The following is a 5,732-nucleotide window of genomic DNA, read 5'->3' on the forward strand; positions in this document are numbered from 1 at the left end:
TCTGTTTCTTCCGTCAATTTGTTTCATATCGTCAGCCCAGCCTCTAGTTCCGTGTGGATAAAACAATGGATAAGTCCATGGCTCAGCAAATTCATTCATTGAACTAACATATTGCAAGACTTTATCTGATCTGTTTCGAATATTAATATATGATTCTGGAATTTCTCCATCTGCTGTTGTTGAAAAAAACTGCTGCAACTTCGTTAACGTGCTGAGAATTGTAGCGTCGTCTGTCTAATCCTTTTCTTAATGTGAATAATAATTCGAGTTCTGGTTCAACCCCATTATTTCGTGCAGTCATCAAATCTAACTCTTTTTTCATCATTTGATATGATTGAACATGTACATTGCACACTCTCATTGCATTGTCAATAGATTGGACAACTTCTGCATTCAAATTTGAATTTGAATTCAATCTATAATCTGTCGCTTCATTCGAATCAATTATAAATAGTTGTCCAAAGCTAGGTAGTTCATTAGCAGCTGGATACAGCGATCTATTGATTTGGTAATAAATTTGGCCTTGAATTTTAAAACAAAAAGGTCCCCGTCGTCGGTTATTGAAATTCACTAAATTAGCGTTGAATGAAGCGACAGAAAATGAATTATTATAGGAACGAATATTCTCATAGAAATGATTTGACTTTTCATGTATGCCATGGAATAGTTGTTTCAGAATCTCCGGTGGACTTGGTAGATTTTCAACAAAAACTTTTCCATGACTGCAGCAATCATTAAAAGAGTTACCCTTATTTGGAATTTTTTCCGCAGTGAAATGCAGAGCCTTGCAATGGACGCATGAAGTATTCATGGGACCAAGATAATGTTCATTAATTTTGTTAGTTGTCTGTGTAATAATCACGTGACCATTAACATTATGTGTGAATCGATTACGCGTTTGTGAATGAATTGGAACTGGATTTTGTGATATCGAATATGTTATGGAATTAGTACATGATGGCTGGTTATTATTACCATTATTTACCAATTGACAATTCGATTCTGAAAATCTTAGAGATGTCATTTGAATTTCATTATTGGTTTCTCTAGAAATCGGTCCTAGAATTTCCCTGCCAGGGACTGAGTCTAATAAAACCGGCCTTGCTTCGTTATCCAGATTATTCACGACAATACAATCATCAATTCGATGAAAAGGCAAGCTTTGGGAAATTTGACTGTTCGTTTGTAGTATGAATTCATTTGCTTGCAATTCAATGGAATTATTTGATCAATGACTTTGCAAACGGATTTTCTTGTTGATGTGTTTTGTTCTGCATTGGCGTTCCAATTTTAAATAGTTGGAGTACCTGTGGTCATGAGAGATCGCGTTGAAAACATAGTTTTGAGAAATTTCGTGAGATTCTAAACACGCAGTTGGAGGAATAGTCATCGTAGGAGACTCTTCATTGGATTTATGAAGCCCCAATTTTTCATGGGAGAACTCTAATTGTCTTTTCGGCATTTTCACTTTTCCAAAAACTTTTCTGTTAAAAGATCGCTGTCATTTGTTCGAGTAACTGGATAAACATGTGAAAATTTGGTCTACTTTGTCTAGACAGCTTAATTAAACTGCAAATAATCTGGTTGTTGGTCTGATATTTCTGTAAATCTGTATTCTTTCTGTGTGTCTGAATATTTCTGTTTATCAATCTGTAAAAACTCTGTTCAATTTCTGTTATAAGGAGTAGGATAGGAATTGGGATGAAATTTTATTTCACAATAATTATAAAAATGAGTAATTATTCGATTCATTAAATACAATTAAACGTAGTCAATATCATTATTTTTTATTATTGATATTCTGATGATTGATGTGCAGTAGCGCCCTGTTGCTACAGATCTGTCTAATGTATTCCCCTGAAACAAACATAAAAATGGCTTTTAATAATAAAGAAAAACAACTTATAGTCAGTGTAAAAAGTATCTGTACTCCACTGAATTACAAAAAAATGAATTGCCTTTTTTCTTCAATCAAAAATATTTCTATGGTATGTCCGCCTCTAAGTATCAAAGCACATTTAATTTGGATTATATATATTGATTTCACATTGGCGTTTGAAATTCGTAATTACTACAATATATAATCATATTGCTATTATCTTTAGCAAACAATAAGTATTTCTCATTAATTCCTGATTAAATTTTTATACAAATTATTCATCTATGGCCCGGTTGCACCAACGACTTTTAACCAAATCGTCAGTTAAGAACAAATTTAAATTTAGATGTTTGATGGATCAATTTTACCAGGAGAGTATCTCAAATTTACCGCATGAACAAAAAATAATAATTTATCCTGGGGTTAAATACGTGTTGTGACCGTTCAATATTTAATTAATATTATTTCCTAAAAGGGGGATTTAGGGCAATTAAATAATGAGGACAAATGAGGGATAAAATTAACTAAATATCTATATTTCTAGTAATTTACAGATTAGACCGTCGTAAGACGTTTGAAATGCCTTTTACTTGGATCTAGGGTTATGGGTAAGGCCAGGCAACTTTTGTACATGTAAAAAGAATGCAACTAAATATAAGAAGAATAACTAAATGGGGAAGAAACAAAAGAATGTAGGCTCACCGTTGGGGGGTATGAAGGGTAATATTGTGGGGACAAGAGGGAAAATGAGGGGGGTAACTCGTACTCACGATGGGACTTCACTCTGGCGAACACGTGGAATTCCACCGGCGCCTTGCACTCCTTCAAAATACCAGGGCGTTTTCCTGGAGAGCCTCCTTTCCACCTCGGGGTTTCCTGGGCACCAATACTAGAGCTGGGATGAGCTCGATGTATCGAAAATCCTCTTTTTATCCGCCAATACTTCCGGGCGAATTTTACTGTATTCACTATTACTACTTTCGGGGCACGTGGCGACTCACGGGGCAGCTAATGCACGAGTGACGGTCTCTTCTTTTCCTTCGCGATTCGTGGGGGTTCGTCAGGTGTCGATGTCCCTCGGGTTTTAATTCGGGAGCGATCGGGGCCAATCAGCACAGGTGAGTGGTGACGATGACCACAATCCAGGGATGTCTCGCAAGGGATTATTGCTGGTGGTGAATATTCGGGGGTCTAGTACGGGGAATTTCCAGGAGGCGATGGCTTCTCCAATTGATCGGGTGGGGCCGGAACTGATGTCTTCCTTCGGCTGATGTCTTCGTGATGTCCAGGGGCAGGGGTAGAGGGGCGATGAGGGGAAAAGTGAGGGAAGGGGTATCCAACGGTGGCGGGATTTACATTTTAGGGGGCAGTGTGTAGTGGGAAAAAATATGTAGAAAAATAATAAAAAATAAATGAATATGCCTCGTCACAGCTGTCCCGGGGGTAGAGAATACGTAGGGTTTCAATAACCCTGCGTTGAACGATTCAGACCTTTTACAAGAAATTTTTCAGGCTACTGCTCCAGGGTAAGAGAGGCTGGAATGAAGGCTCAGACTATTAGGAACAAATTTTACCAATCATTTCACTTATCATACGGGGTATCTCCCTACATTTTCCCTTATTCACTAATAATTATTTTTGTTTTGAATTGTCGAACTCTAAATATTTTTCATTGGCTCGACAGCTCAGGTACCACAACACTCTCATCCTTACTTCCAATTAATTGAATAAAATAATAATATGATCTCAAAAAAAAACAAAATAACTCAAAAAATACTATTCAATGGCCCTTTGGATAACAAAAGGAAACTAAAATAAATGTCTTTGGAAGGGCGAGGGGTTAATTTCTTGGGCTCGGGGGGGTTGTCTGGGGGATCAAATCTAGAGGAATAGGGCCGGTCTGAGGGTAACCAAGGGGTCAAGGGGGACATTTGATTCGTCAAGGGGGGAGAATTTGATTTTTGGGGAGCTGAGGGCTCCTTATGGGTCTCGAAGGGTTGGGGGATGATGTGACTACTAGAACCTAAACTAATGGAAATTCTATCCACAAGTAATTTTAAATCATAATAATTATAGATCTCGGGGCAACTTATTACAGTCATGCTTTCATCGCACCGACTGATTATATAATCTCTCATATTCTGGGGTATTTCGGACCACATTGGGTCGTGCGAAATATTTTTTAACCTAATCCTAACCTAATTCCACGGTTCTTATAATGCGTCAGGGCCCTCCCAGCTTTCTCTGAATATTTTAAGCCTTTCTTTCAGATCCGGCTGGTCATGGTCCCGGGGGTAAAGAGGACATGGGGTGGTTTTCTGGGTTCTCCGGGTGAATTTTCTGGGGGTCTGGGGGTATCTTGGGGTCCTATGGGGAACTTAGGGGCTTACTGTCCATTCTAGGGGCAATTCGAGATGAATATTTTCGATTTAAATCTCGGATTGTCCCGGGGGTACAAGATACATGGGCTTGTCAGAAAGTTCTGTTGAACAATCATCATCATTCTACTTTATTTTGTGAAACCATAATTCTACTTAATAATCTAACCTAATACGGGGCCTATTTTACTGGGTGAATTTTTCTTATTTCCTGGGAACAATAGATTTTTCCTACTGACTGTTCCGATTCTTCAGTTCACCTACTCTAACTATTAAGACTGAATCCTGTGATACCTGTGGGATTTTGGGATATCTTGGGGAGTTTTTGGGAGTGGTCGTGATTCAATGGGGTTTTCGGGGATATTTAGCAGGACTTGGGGGTTTCCAGGAAATTTTCGAGACTCTATGGGATATTTCTGGACTCTCCGGATCATTCTGTGGAATCTTGAGACATGGTGGGATATTCCTAGGATTCCTGGGGGATTGAGGGTTCTTCTAGGGCGTTCTGGTATGTTAGGGGTCTTTTCTAGGATCTCTGGGGTCTTCTTTGGGGTAGCTGGGGTAACTGGAAGGGGTTCCGAGGTATTTGGAGACATTCTGGAATTTCCTAGGGGCTGGGGTGACCTTGATTCTACTAAGTGAAAGTGGAGGGCTGACTTGGTTTCACTGGGCTTTCTATCAACTACATGGGGACGAGGGATTCTAAGATTCTCAGGTGGAGGGATTGGATCCAGATCAAAGAGACGGGGGCTTTTCAGACTCCTGATTGTAAGACTTCGATTCAGGCTGGGGGGACGGGGAATGTTCAGGGACATGAGGGGGGGGATTGGATCTAGGACGGGGATCGGGAAATTTTGAGGGACATGAGTGGGGGGATTGGATCTAGGACGAGGATCGGAGAATTTTGAGGGACATGTGGGAGGGTTTTGATCCAGGATGGGTGGCTGGGGAATTTTGAGGGACATGAGTGGGGGGATTTGATTCATCTGGGGAGGGAGTTTGGGATCTGCAATTGTTTTTCCTTTGAGATCGTGGGCAATTATTTTCTCTCTACTTTCCTTCTGTGGTTGTATGGAATGTGCAACGACTGATCCCACAACTTTATCATTACCTCTGCCCGGGTGACCTGATGGGTCGGTGAGCATTGCTTCACTACTACTGGGGTTTCCAAGGGTTTGAACGAGGGGTTGATTCGGTCCCAGGGGAATCTGGGGCACTGCTCTGTAGGGTCCTGGGATGTCTGCTCAAGGGGTAGGTTGGTTGGTCCGGCAACTGCCAGGGTGGCTAGGTGGGGCTGACTGGGATACGAAGGAACTGAGGGCTCTAGGGCTTTCGAGGGGCTGAGATCCACTGTACTAGTTCGAGGCTGACTGGGGGTAACTTGAAATGGTCCGAGGGTTTGCCCCGTCTGTAGTCTCTCTTTAGGGCGAAGGTTAAATGAACCGTCTGTTTTTGGGGTGATATGGAACCCTACT

General features: G+C 40.7%; 1 long non-coding RNA gene across 1 annotated transcript in view; it reads right to left on the minus strand.

Annotated features, from left to right (window-relative positions):
- Nucleotides 1-1,802: 1,802 nt before the first annotated feature.
- LOC107046256 overlaps nucleotides 1,803-5,732 on the minus strand; it is a 22,854-nt gene continuing 18,924 nt past the window's right edge. Inside the window, exon 3 of the long non-coding RNA XR_001461525.1 lies at nucleotides 1,803-1,857. This is a non-coding gene — a long non-coding RNA (uncharacterized LOC107046256). The remainder of the gene's footprint in view (nucleotides 1,858-5,732) is intronic.

The sequence above is a fragment of the Diachasma alloeum genome, unplaced genomic scaffold (genome assembly GCF_001412515.2).
Source record: "Diachasma alloeum isolate Michigan unplaced genomic scaffold, Dall2.0 Dall_scaffold_01244, whole genome shotgun sequence".
NCBI classification, from domain to species: Eukaryota; Metazoa; Arthropoda; class Insecta; order Hymenoptera; family Braconidae; genus Diachasma; species Diachasma alloeum.